Source organism: Microtus oregoni, unplaced genomic scaffold (assembly GCF_018167655.1).
Source record: "Microtus oregoni isolate MIOR12 unplaced genomic scaffold, Mior012 000052F_ref0000163, whole genome shotgun sequence".
Lineage (NCBI taxonomy): Eukaryota > Metazoa > Chordata > Mammalia > Rodentia > Cricetidae > Microtus > Microtus oregoni.
The window spans coordinates 1100766-1115356 of NW_024543828.1; the positions used below are offsets into that span (position 1 = coordinate 1100766).

The 14591-nt window shown below is 39.2% G+C and overlaps 1 pseudogene; it reads right to left on the bottom strand.

Annotated features, from left to right (window-relative positions):
* Nucleotides 1-11372: 11372 nt before the first annotated feature.
* On the bottom strand, nt 11373-14127 carry LOC121437451 (annotated as a pseudogene).
* Nucleotides 14128-14591: the final 464 nt, after the last annotated feature.

The following is a 14591-nucleotide window of genomic DNA, read 5'->3' on the forward strand; positions in this document are numbered from 1 at the left end:
GAGTGTAATTTTGTTTCTATTTCCCCTACTTGGTGCTGGAATTTTGTCTTGTTTAGACATGTGCAGGTATTATGTGTGCTGTCACAGTATCTTTGAGTTCATATGTGTATCAACCCTGTTGTATGTGCAACATGTTGTTTCTTTGAAGACATATACCAACTTTGTCTCCTACAATTGTTCTACCTCTGATTCTCTATAGATCCCTGAGCCTGGAGTCTGCATGTGTATGTGTCTATGTGTGTGTTTGTGTGTGTGTGTGTGTGTGTGTGTGTGAGAGAGAGAGAGAGAGAGAGAGAGAGAGAGAGAGAAGAAGGGAGGGAGGGGGAAAGAGAAAGAGAGAGAGGTAAGGACTTTCCACTTGGAGTGGGATATTCCAAAGTTTCTTACTTTCTACATATTGTTAAGTTGTGGCAATTTACAGAAAGTCCACAGTCAACATTCTTCATGGAGAGAAACTCACAGTATGTCCATTAAACTCAGGAACGGGCTACCAAGTCCACTTTTTCTATAGTTATTCAATACAGTGCTTGAAGCCTTAGCTAAAGCAGTAAGATCACTGAAGGAAATCAAGAATATACAAATAAGAAAGGAAGAAGTTAAAGTATCTGTATTTGCAGAAGATATGATAGTATGCACAGAAACCTTAACTATTTTACCAGGAAACTTATACAACTGATAAGTACATTCAGAAAAGTAGCACTATCCAAAGTTAGCACACAAAAATCAGTAGCTGATGGAGGAGGGTCTACGTGTTACTTTCATTGGTTAATAAAGAAACTGCCTTGGCCCTTGATAGGACAGAAAACTAGGTAGGTTGAGTAGACAGAACAGAATGCTGGGAAGACGGGAAGTGAGACAGACGCTATAGCTTTCTTCTCCAAGATGAACTCAGGTTAAGATCCTTCTGGTAAGCCATCACCTCGTGGTGCTACACAGATTATTAGAAATGGGTTAATCAAGATGTGATAATTAGCCAGTAATAGGCTAGAGCTAATGGGCCCTAACAGTGTTTAAAATAATACAGTTTTCGTGTAATTATTTGGGGTGAAAACTAGCAAGGCAGCCTGGTGATGGGAACGCAGCCCGCCTCTCCCATCACTACAAGTAGCCTTCCAATATACAAATATACTGAAAAAGTAATCAAAGAAACAGTACCATTGACAAAAGCCTCAAAAATTTTAAGCAAGTGAAATACTTGTATAATAAAAATTTTAAGACAATGCAGAAAGAAAGAAGAATCTAGAAGCTGGAAAGATGACCATAGCTCAATGATGATAGAATTATTTTTTTATTGATTTTTATTGCGATCTACATGTTTTTCTTCTCCCTCCCTGCCTATTCCCTCTCCCCTTCAACCCTCCCCCAAGGTTTCCATGCTCCCAATTTATTCAGGAGATGTTGTCTTTTTCTACTTCCCATGTAGATTAGATCTATGTAAGTCTCTCTTAATGCACTCATTGTTGTCTAAGTTCTTGATGATGGAATTAATATTATGAACTTGGCTATCCTGCCAAAAGCAATCTACAGACACAATGCATTCCCCAACCAAAATCCCAACATAATTCTTCAAAGAAATTTAATAAAAAATTATCTTCTTATGAAAGTATCAAAAACCAAGGATTGCCAATGCTATCCCTAACCAGAAAAAAATTATTGCTGGCAGTATCAGTATTCCTGGTTTTTAAGCTTTACTTCAAAACTATGTTAAGAAAAACAACATAGAATTGATTTAAAAAGTTATGACAATCAATGGAAAAGAACTGAAGATGGGAATAAATCCACATACCTTTGGACACCTGATTTTTGATGAAGAAGTCAAAAGTATACATAAGAAGAAAGGGAGTATCCTTACAAAATGGTACTGATCAAAATGTATATAGTTGTACATATAAGAATGAAAGTAAATCCATATTTATCATACATAAAATTTAACTCGATATGGATAAACAGAACCATAGGAAACAAACACAAATTCTTATGTACCATCAAAGGCAAAGATACCATCATTACAATAGTTCAGGACAGGTATCCAGAGGCAGCACCTGAAGCAGAACCACAGCTGCTTACTAATTTGCTGTCAGAGCTTGTTTAGCCACTTCTTTCTTTCTTTCCTTCCTTCCTTCCTTCCTTCCTTCCTTCCTTCCTTCTTTCCTTCTTCCCTCCCTCCCTTCCTTCCTTCTTCCCTCTCTCCGTTCCTCCTTCCTTCCTTCTTTTCTACCTTTCTTTCATTTTCCCCTACTTAAAGTTCTTGTGATTATAGTTCCATTTCTCTCTTTCTTATATCTCCCTCCAAACCCTTCCATAGACCCTAACCTGTTGTCATTCAAATCCAAGGCCTCTTTTTTCATTCATTTTTATTGCATATATATATATATATATATATATATATATATATTCCTAAATGTAACCAACTCAGATGGTACAATGTTACTAGTTTGTCTGTTTTCAGGGATGAAAAAAAAGTGATGACAAATGCTGGTGTGGAAGTGGTGAAAGAGAAACACTCATTCACTGGCAACGGGAGTGCAAAATTCGTGCAAGTACTAGGAAGTTAATGTAAGTATGCTTCCAAAAACTGAGATTAGTTCTGTTGTGTGACCTAGCTATACGACTCTTGGGCATATACCCAAAGCACCCTATACCCTATTATGAGGATACTTGTTCTTCAATGTTTATCTGTGCTCTATTTATAATTGTCATGAAATAGAAACACGCTGATGAAGAGATAATAAAACTATGGTCTATTTACACAATGGAATATTCAGATATTAAGAAAAGTGGAATTACAAAGTTCGTAAATAATATAGATGGAGTTAGAGACAATCATTCTGAGGTAATCTAGACCCAGAAAAATAAAGGTCTCATATTTTCTTTCATTTGTTGATGTTGACATTCAGTTAAATATATTTCATTTGGAATACCTATAGAGGTCAGGAAACTAGTAAGAGGAAGTGGGGGAAGTTCCTTTTAAGAGGAAAATAGAAAGAAAACAATAGAATAAAAGTTTACAGTGAATTAGGGAATTGGAGTGTGGGATGGAAGGGCAAAAAAGAAGGAATACGTGGAAGAGTAAATAACTGATGATCTTATTATATTTGTTTAAGTTCATTACCTTGTAGCTCTTCCTCCTCTTACTTGTGACTGGTTACCTTATTTTCTTATCTGTTCAGTTAAAAATCATCAAAATGAAGTTTAAAAACTCTGCAATACTCTCGCAATAATTGAGTTTTCTTTCTGAGTTAGGAAAATCGGAATGTATTGAAGGCCACAGTCAAAATGTGAAGACAACATGAGGGACACCATCTGTCACAATATTTTTCTAGTTAATTTTGTGTGAGTGAAAGTTTTAAAGTATTCTTTATGGGTTCTTTCATCTTTAAGGGGAAGTCTATTAAAGCAGTAGCTGTGTTTAGCCACACCCCTGTCTGTCTCACTAACTCATCAGCATTAAATGAGACTATGAATCATCTAGGAATTAAAGGATGCTTGGGGAAAGAAAAATATTTGAAAAGCAGTAGAATTCTTTGATGTTTTACTTACCTGCTATTTTTTCTATGAACATATTGCTTATTTTTTTATTTTATTACTTTAAAAAATAGCAATCTAAATTCCCACTTCCTCCCTTCCTCCCACTCCCTCCCACTCCCTCCCACCCACTCCCACCCCCTCCCACCCCCTCCCACCCCCTCCAATTCTAACAGAGGACAAAGTACCCTGCCCTGTGGCAAGTCCAAGCCCCCCACCACCACTACATCTAGGTTAAGAAAAGTATACATCCAAAGAGAATAGGATCCCAAAAAAGCCAGTACATGACATAGAGACAAACCCTGGTGCCTGCCACTGTCAGTGGCCCCTCAGTCTTCCACAACTGTCAACCACATTCAGAGGTACTAGTTTGATCCCATTCTTGTTCACTCCCAGTCCAGTTGGAGTTGATGAGCTCCCACTAGCTCAGGCAAACTGTCTCAGTGGGTGAATTCCGCATGGTCTTGACCTCCTTGCTCATAATCTCATTCCTTCCACTCTTCAACTGGACCTTGGGAGCTCAGTCCAGTGCTCTGGGGCAGTTCTCTGCCTCTGTTTCTATCTGTTTTTTGGACGAAGGTTCTATGGTGATATTTAAGATAATAATCAGCCTGACTACAGGCCAAGGCCAGCTCAGGCACCCTCTCCTTTATTGCTTAGGGTCTTAACTAGGGTCATACGTGTGGATTCCTGGGCATTTTTCTAGAGCCAGGTTTCTTGCTAACCCCATAAAGGCTCCCTCAATCAAGTTATCTCCTTCCTTGCTCTCATATATGTCCTTCCATCTCAACTATCCCATTCCCTCAAGTTCTCCTCAACCCTCCCCTCTTCCTCTTCTTTCTACCCCCACCCCCATGCTCCCAAATTTGTCAGATAATCTTGTCTGTTTCTGATTCCCAGGTGGGTATATATGTATTTTTCTTTGGGTTCACATTATTTAGCTTCTCTAGGATCATGAACTATAGGCTCAATGTCATTTGTTTATGGCCAGTATCCACTTATGAGTGAGTACATACCATATTCATATTTTTGGGTCTAGGTTACCTCACTCAGGATAGTGCTTTCTAATTCCATCCATTTGCCTGCAAAATTCAAGATGTCATTGATTTTACCACTGAGTAGTACTCTAATGTGTAAGTGTGCCACACTTAATTTATTCATTCTTCCATTTGGGGGCATGTAGGTTTTTTTGAGATTCTGCCTATTACAAATAATGCTGCTATGAACACAGTTGAACAAATGCTTTTGTAGTATGACTGAGCATCTCTTGGGTATATTCCCAAGAGTGGTATTGCTGGATCCTGAGGTAGGTTGATTCCCAATTTCCTGAGAAATCGCCATATTGATTTCCAAAGTGGTTGCACAAATTAGCATTCCCACCAGCAATGGATGAGTGTTCCCCTTACTCCACATTATCTCCAGCATAAGCTATCCTTGGTGTGTTTGATCTTAGCCATTTTGTCTGGTATAAAATGGTATCTCAGAGTTGTTTTTATTTTAATTTCCCTGATATCTAAGGAAGTTGAACATGTTCTTAAGTATCTATTGGCCATTTGAAATTCTTCTGTTGAGAATTCTCCATTCAGTTCAGTACCCCATTTTTTAATTGGGTTGTTTAGGATTTTATTGTCTAATTTCTTTAGGTTGAGAAAGTTTTCTTCTATAATTTTGTTGAGCATATTTTCTGTGCCTTTGAGCTGGAATTCTCTTTCTTCTACCCCTATTATTCTTAGCTTTGGTGTTTTCAGGGTGCCCCAGATTTCCTTAATGTTTTTTGTTAAGATTTTGTTGGATTTAATGTTTTCTTTAACTAATGAGTCTATTTGCTCTATCATATCTTCAGTACCTGAGATTCTTTCTTCTATCTCTTGTATTCTGTTGATTATATACATCTCAGTAGTACCTGTTTGTTTACCCATATTTTCCATATCCAGTATTCCCTAGGTTTGTGTTTTCTTTATTACCTCTATTTTAGTCTTCAAGTCTTGAACTGTTTCCTTCACCTGTTTTTTGGTTTTTATTGGTTTTCTTGGGTTTCTTTGAGGGTTTTATTAATTTCTTCCAACTTTTTGTCTGTCTTCTCTTCCATTTCTTTAAGGGAGTTTTTCACTTCCTTTTTAAAGGTCTCCATCATTTTTTTAAAAACTTTTTTTTAAATATTTATTTATTATGTATACAATGTTCTGTCTGTGTGTATGCCTGCAGGCCAGAAGAGGACATCAGACCTCATTACAGATGATTGTGAGCCATCATGTGGTTGATGGGAATTATTTAATGTCATTTTCTTCTTCTTCTTCTGGGTTAGGATGATCACATCTTCCTTTTGTGTGTCCACTGGGTTCTGGTTGCTTTTTAGGATGTTGGAGGAATTCTTGCAGTGTTTTGGCATCTTGGTCCAATCCAAGCTGTGACTGCCTCTTAGGATCCCTCAATATTGGAGCAAGCTCCCAGGTCCCCCTCAGTATTGGAGCACTCTGCATTCCATAGTTCCACTGAGCTAGCAGGTGAAAAAGCGGGTGTGGAGGCAGGGTGGCTTGGAAATAGCCCAGCTGCAGGAATGCTCCCTGCTGTCTGGCTAGAAAAGCTAAAGAAGTTGAGGAGGGGTCATTGGATTTTGCCCCACCTGGGAGGTTCCAGAGAATGGGGTGTCTGGCTGTTCAGCCCTGTGACCACTGGTTCACCTCTTAGATCCCCTCAGTATTGGAGCTAGCTGTTTTCCAGGGTTCCACTGAGCTCACAGGGGAACAGGCGGCTGTGGGAGTGGGGTGGGTTGTGGGATAGCCCACTGGTAGGAATAGTCCCTGCTGGCTGGCTCTTAGATGCCCCTCAGTATTGGAGCAATCTGTATTCCAAAGTTCCACTGAGCTTGCAGGCGAACAGGCCCTTACTGGCTATTTTTATATTGAATAATAAAAATGTAATGACTAACACAAATTTGTATGACAGTTCTAATGTGCCTTATTATGTATCTGTAGTGGTGCTTTCTTTTGTAGAGAGGCTATCATTTACCTGTGATCTGTGAAATGCACCAATCTGGGATATCTGTGAATGAGGCCCACCAACTTGATGATGACATGTGACAACATCATATTGCAATTACAAATGGTTGGACAATCCTGTGATTCTATCACCTATAATGGAATAATACAATCATTTTTTTCTGTCCTTAGTTTCTAAAGACCTTGCCTGTTATGTGGTTTGCAGTCCTTTATACCTTCCTAAACCTTTAAAGTCAGTAACACTCAATTTCTGAAAGAAAAGGTATTGTTAAAATACATAATGAGTGATGTGTAAAATCAGAAAACAAATTCTTAACTGAGAAATCTGTTCCAGTACTAAGCTTTATTCAACTTAGATGTAATATTTCACTGGTCTTTCACAAAGGTAAATGGCCAGTTTCCCACTTATTTTTGACAACAAAGACCCACCAATATCACATTTCTTTGCTTCAGTAAAACTGAGTATTTTATGTTACATCAAACATATGATTAATAATGGAGAATTTATTTTCTTTATTATGAAAGTAACACATCACATGTGTATCATAGAAGTTTTAAGAAAATATATACAAGCAAAAGAAATTTATTAGCCTATAATCATGGAGAAAACATTACCAGTAACATTTTGGTGCATCAATTTGTATGTAAATATACTGAAAGTTGTGTCATATATAGTCTACTTTTAAATGGTTCAAATATACATTAAATATGGAGATTAGTTCTTGGCTTGCCTTTAAAATACTAGTAGCTTCAAATACAGAAGAAAATATGGAGACAAAATTAAGTTTTTATGCATGCATAAACATTTGTGTCACTTAGAGATTTTGGCATTAAAAATAATCATGTGTTATAAAAATAGTTTCCTTGTTTTCATAAGAATAAGCTTCTAAAAGGGAAGACCTAAGATGAAAATTCATAATTCTAAGGCTGCACAAACACCTAGCGAATTCCTAAAATTATAGACCAATATTATGTGTGGTTTTGACAGTTGATATTGTCAGGAGCCCTTCAAATGGCCTAACTGTACCCTCCCCCATTCTTCACTCGGTTCCTGTAGATAATGTTCTTCCTCTCACCCCCCCCCACCCCCTAACAAACAATTTTCTTATCATCTGAACCAAGTGATATTTCTCTGCTTTTCTCTGAGTAACAGACTGTGGTTCTCTGTCAGCCTCCATAATTACCTAGACCCTAGATTGTTAAACTGTGGGTCACAATCCCATAGGGTGCCAAATATTTAAATGCAAGGGGCAGTGAAAAATTTGTCTATTGTAAAAGGTTTCTAAATGTGCAATGAACTAATCGAATTCATAATGAATCCATTTTATTTCTGGTAGGACTAGCCCATGTAACACTGTGACTTTACTGCAACCTTGGTTCTGAACACACATTTACATTTTTCATTGTCTATACTGTCACAAAATGCAACACTAGGATGCTGCCCAGCAACATCTCAGCTCAGATTCAAAAATTGTATGCTATAAATTGTAGTGTTTTTATTATACATACAAAATTTTCTGCTCTTACAAAATCATAAAGTTTTAGTTGTGAGAAAAAATGTTTTATTCTTTTCCACCATCATTTCTCAGCATGTGAATATAAAATTTGTACATTCTTGAATAAATAAAATTGTTAGAGTATTTTATTTTGTAAACCATTGATAAAACTGCTAACTTGAGAGTCATAAAATTTTGTTCAAGTTTTATTTTTATTTTCTTTTGTTAGTAATAAGGAATGCTGCACTCAGGTTAATGGAAGAAGGGAGGCTACAGAAAGAGAAGACAAGAAGGGCCTGGGTTTGTAAGGAGGGCTTTCTAAGTCAGAATAGTAAAGACAGGGAATTGGTCACAGGATTCTGAGAAGAAATTGATATGGAGTCTGGCAGAAAACATGGGCCAGTTTGACCCTAACCAGTTTTAGAAACAGCAGATTGTCTATTCCATTGCCCCCACATAAAGATAATAGTCACCAGGTGCATGTGCAGGGAACTCAAGTGTTTTAATCAAGTCTTACCTTGGTTGAATCCTTCAATACTGCTCTCCCTACCATTCTTGTCCACGGTCCATATTTTGTGGACAGTCTGGTGTGTGATGACCTTGTACTTGCCTGTCAAGGCTCGCAGCTCATGCCAGAGCACATTGTTCTGAAAGTTAACCACTAGGTGATATTAGTTTTACTTCTTATACAGGATGTCAAGTCACCTCACTTTGATGGGGCTTGATTTTCCAGAGTATAGGTAGAAGGTGAGTCTGCCCATGCCCCAGGCTGGAGACATGATGTACATGCTCTAGGACTGAATGTGAGCTGTATAAATAAATTAGCTTGGGAATTAGGAGAGACTTTACAGCAGTTTCTGGAATGTTCTTATACATACTTCTGCCATTTTGTATTACAAAATTATGTGAAATGTCACTTTCAGCACTGCTAATCTTAAATCTAAGTATTATCAACTCTGTAAAAATGGAACATTTTCTATATCCTGCTACCAAATATCCTTATGTAAAAATAACTAACATGTCTATTTCATTAGCATGCTTTTTTCTTTAATAACCAATAAAATGTTTATGTTTATGCATATGTAAGGAATTATACAATAAATGTTATGATGTATTATTAGTAAACATTTTATTTCTGTCTATTTTATTTACCTGTGTACTCAGGGCTACATAAAAATGTTCTTGAGTGAAATAAATCATAACAACAACTCCAGATGAACAAAGCACATTCTCCTATGGGAACCTAGGGTACCTCAACCTTTTAATACCATAAATACTGATATCTACAGCTACTAACACTTTCATTGTGTTCTTAATGAAATCCCTGCATGGCTTTACATAGATAATACATACTCATTTACTGAACTTTTAGTATATATGACTAATAAATTAATATTTATGTCATCTTTGAAAACCCAGGTATTATGTTTATGACCATATTCATAACATTTTTGTGAGGATATCTCTCTTACAAATTGATGTGGGATGTCCTTCTTTATATGTGTTGCTTTTGTTGGTTGATGAATAACGTTGTTTTGGCCAATGGCTTAGCAGTGTACAGCCAAGTTGGAAATCTTCACAGAGATATAGAGAGAAAGTAGGTGGAGTCAGGAAGATACCTAATAGCTGCTGAAGGAGACAGACACTGGATTATACAAGTAAGTCACAGCCTCGTTTTGATACATAGGTTAATAGAAATGGTTTGATTCAATATATAAAAGCTAGCTAGAAATACGCCTGAATCATTGGCAATGAACAGTGTTGCAATTAATATAGATTCTGTGTGATTATTCGGGTCTGGGAAGCTGGGAAATGAATAAGCAGTCTCTGTTTACAACAGATAGAAAATAGGAGGTAATTAAAACATAGACAAGAATATGTCAATTTATTTAACTATGTCTGTTCAGAAGCATTTTGCTTTATAAGCTATATCAAATTTATTTAGAATTCTCTACTTACAGAAAAACGTGTATACTTCTTAAACCCACATTTCTGGGTATTGCACTGTCCTACTAATTTCATATAATGATCATATTCATGAAGTTGTAATTTTTTTTGCTATGACATTTAAAAATAGCTCAATATCATTATTATTTGATCAATTTTATTTTATTTTTTGAAAAGGAAGCTGTATTCTATTGACAGGAAGGAGTACTCTTCCTGCAGGAAGGGATGTGTGCAAACATCTGTGAAGATTTTTCAACAGACCCACTCCTAACTGTGGCTCCTGGAGAGGGGCCCATGTAAAAGTATCCCATTGCTGACATGCCTTTCCTCAACAAATGTTCAGATGGCACCTAATGAGCCTAGCTGGGGGGAGGGGGTTGATCACAGTGTTTCAGTAAAATGATCCTCACCCCAGACCCACAACCTCAAGGACATAAGTTTGTTCCAATTGCAAACAAAACAATGTCTTATTAGCAGCAGACATGGCTCAGTGATGTTTGTAGTACTTCCTTCCACATGACTGAGTGATGTAAGCTTGATGCTAGAAGCTGAGGATCCTACATCCCCACTGCATATGCCTTCAGTGCTTTCCTCTGATGATTTCACCTAGCTGTACTTGGGATGGTCAGGTTCAAAATCTTGATGCTTTTGGGGACCCCACCCTCCAAAAAACCCACAAAAACAAAACAAGAAAACAACCCCCCCCAACAAGTCTCTTGGAAAAAATCCTTTCAGACACAACATTGTTCCTTGGAACAAACCTTGGTCATTACTATTTTAAAAACAAAGTGGACAGTGAGAATGGAGGTAGAACTTGTGTTGTTATTTGAGAATTTTCCGTCGAAGACAGGAATGACCTGGGGAGAGGGCTGTAGTGACAATATCAACATGGCTCTTTTCTTACAGGTTGCACATTAAAATATTTTGTATGTACAGATTTATTTTCTCTCCACAACTATGGCCTGAAACTCATTATACAACTGAGAATAACTTTCAAATTCCAACTGCCTCCAAGTCCAATGATGGGATTATGGAAGTGTGCTACCAAGCCTGATTTTATAGGGTGCTGGAGATAAAACCTAGGACATGGCAGGCAAGACACTCAGAAACAAGACACTGCCCCAGCCTGTGTGTCCATATCTTCTCAAAGATAGGGATTAAGGGTCAGTGCTGACGGCCTCCTGCTTGACAGTTTTCAGGTTGCCTAGGCCCTACACTGGGTCTCCTTCATGTGTGCTATGCTACTTCTGTTTCCTCCCTTTTTCTCTTTGGCAAGAGTGAGGAAAGCCAGGATGACTGAAGTTAACACAGATCAAGACATGAGTGGCAGTGATCAAGACACCATGAGAACCTCAACTCACATGGCAGAATACTGGTTAACTTTTATTCATCCTAGACTGGCTTTTCAAATGGCTTTGGGTTCATGCAAGAAGGAAGAATGACCATATTTGTCATCCCACAAGCTGGCAATGGTGGATGTGTCAGCCTCATTGGACAGGTCCTCCATGGAGAAGTTGAGACCTCCCAGTTTGGAGATGAAGTGGGAACATTTTAGTGAGAATGACACAGTGAAGCCTGCCAACTGGAGTCACATCTTGATCTTCTGTGCCCACTGCTTCTCCAGCCTTGGCTTTCTTGGACACTGTGGATGCTGTCACTACTGGAGCTCTGGATCAGGTTGGAACTCATGGAGGAGGAGGCTTTCTGGGAGCCCAGGTTAGGTGGTGAACATTTGTCATGTAACACACGGTCTTCAGGAAGTCTTTCATATGTCACTGTATAGGTGGAGGAGGGTAAGAATAGGTTTATTTACCCAGACTCCTTCTGGAAGTTTCTCATCAGTCCCTGATTGGCTGCATTAGGTTCGCATGTCCAGGCTCCTGGCCATCCTCATGGTGCTAGCCTCCAGCCTGCTGGTGGCACTTTCCCTGCAGATTGATAGTGGTCTGAAGGCTGGATCTTCAACCTCTCTAGTTGTTTGATGTGCTTTCAGACCAGGCTTGCCTTCTGCAGCTGGATGATGGACTCCTGATGCTACACCAGGTAGCTATTGGTGGTCGGCTTCCCTGCCTCATTACTGAACAGAAGCCTCAGGTCCTTAGCTCGATCTTTCTTAGTTGACCATTCTTCCTTCACTACTCCCATGTTGGCTGTGTTCTTATCACAGTGAGAATTCTTCAATAGGAGGGATTTTAGAAGGACTTTTGAGGGTTCTCTGGAAGGCTCTAGAAGATTTGCTGGTGGTTCTGGGGAAATCCCAGCTCCAGAGCCACCGACATCTGGCTTCCTCAAGTCTGCTGGTAGTTAAAATGGAGGCAGGGAGGCTGTTGGCTGGACCAGAGAACAGCCTCTCTGGAGCTTGGGACCTGCTGCTCAAGTAGGCCATTGGGGAAGATGTGACATGGGACAGAAAGGCTGGCTGGCTGCAGATGACAGGAGCACAGGGGTCTTCATGCCGCTCTGTGGAGGTCTCAGGAGCCCCACCAGCAGCGTACATGCAGACAACACAGGATGTTTAGGAAGGCTTCACTTTACTGAGAATTCAAAACACAGCATTGCACTCAAAGTCATCAGGGAAACTCCTCTTGCTGTTGTTATTATTTAGATTTTCTTGGTCAAGTAAACTTCTATTGAGCTGGGTGGAGGACTGCCCCCATCTCCCTGCTTTCTGTGTAATTATTTCGGGGCGTAAGCTAGCCATGCCGGCTGCCCGTAAAGCTAGCTGGGTGGCAGGACGCAGCCCGCTGCTCCTCGATACAGTCGGCCAAATTCCTTCATCTTGTAGGCTATGACCGTGGATGCAGATCAGCTGAATGACACCATTTTGTAATGGACCAGGCACTTGGATGATTCCTTTTTGCTTTCTTGATAAAATTATAGGCTTCATTTCAGTGGACAAGGTCTGTGGTTTCTCATCATAGACTCAGATGTATGCAAAAGAAGCCATGGGGAAAAACTGTCTTGTAGTAAGGAGGGAGCTGCTTGTTGGCTCCCAGCCACTTAGCCCCGAAATAATCCCACAGAAACTGTCTTAATTAAATTACTGCTTGGCCCATTAGCTCTAGCTTTTTGTTGAGTAACTCTTTCATATTAATTTAACCCGTTTCTAGTAGTCTGTATATCGCCACATAGTTGGCTTACTTGCTAAAGTTCCAGCGACTGTCTCTGGTGGCAGCTCCATAGCTTCTCTCTGACTCTGCCCTTCTTTCTCCCAGCATTCAGTTTGGTTTTCCCCACCTACCTAAATTCTGCCTTGCTATAAGTCCAAAGCAATTTCTTTATTCATTAATGGCAATCACAGCATACAGAAGGAACTCCCATATCATTTTCTGTTTCTCTAGTGATATTTAAAATGTAGTCAACCACTGAGCCCTTCAGTTCCTCCATATTGGATGCATTACACTTGGAGCCTAAATAAAGATGGTCAAAGATAAGGGAGGGCTTTTCCACCTAACCCAAGATGAACAACATCTTGTTATCAATGAACTCCTTGAATTCTTTCAGGTTACAGTTCATTGCTTCTCCAGTTCATTGTTGATTTCCTTAGAAGTCACATTTTTTCAAGGTCCTAAATCATCATGATGCTCTGGAGCTTGGCTTTAATGAGATGCTCATTTCTTTCCCTCTCAGTTGGCTTGTCCACAAGCAATGCTGGTGAGTCGGGTCTTGTGAGCTCCAGGTCTTGCATGGTGTTCCACTCATTAATGCAGCTCTACTCAGAGCTGATGCAGCTCTCATAGTAGGTAACCCAGATGAGCGCCACCCCAAGGGAAATAGTTGTACTTATGTGCCACTTCACAGGCCTTGCAAGTAGACTACATGACCTGGATAGACAAGGGCTTGCAGACATCCATCCTGCCAGCTGTGCTCGTATTGAATACACTTTCCTTAATTAAAAAGTCAACTGCCAGTAGAGTGTTCTCCTCATTGTTTTGGTGCCCACTGGTGTATATCACAACCATGTCCAGATGCTCTCTAGGCAGACTCCGCTGGTCCTGAGCACTGTTTCCCTACTGTAGGCTGCTCTTCACCATGAAAAATTTCTTGATCAAGCTGAGGTTCAACTTCTCTGTTCCTTATCACTGCCAGCCTCCAACACACTGATGAGAGGAGTACACAGAACTGAGTGTGGGAAAGCACTGCAGGGTCACTAGGGACATTGCGGTGCAGGTCTGCTAGGTAGCCACTATTTGACCAATTTTAAAGGACTTATTTTGTCTTTGAATTGTTCTTCTAGTCACTGAAAAGTGTAAATATTGCTACATATTGCTAGATAGGTGGCTCAATCTTAAATATGAGAGGAGAGTGGGACTATTGCTGATTTTGTTATTCATAAGAGTGTTTTGTTTATTCTTTCTCTTAAAAATAACACAGGAAAAAATGACGAGAAGCGTAGTACAAGTTTTGTGTGTCTGCTTTATGCTTGGATTTATACCAGGCATTTTATAAGTATCAGCCCTTTAAACTTGCTGGCTGATAAAGGGCTGAATGTAGATTGTCTGCCACATAGTAGTACATGAATTGAGGAGTAATGATATACTATAGACATTAGAGTTACCTATACTTGAATCTTTCCACAATTGTTACATAGTTAAATTTCAGTATTCTTATCTGAGCAGTTAAA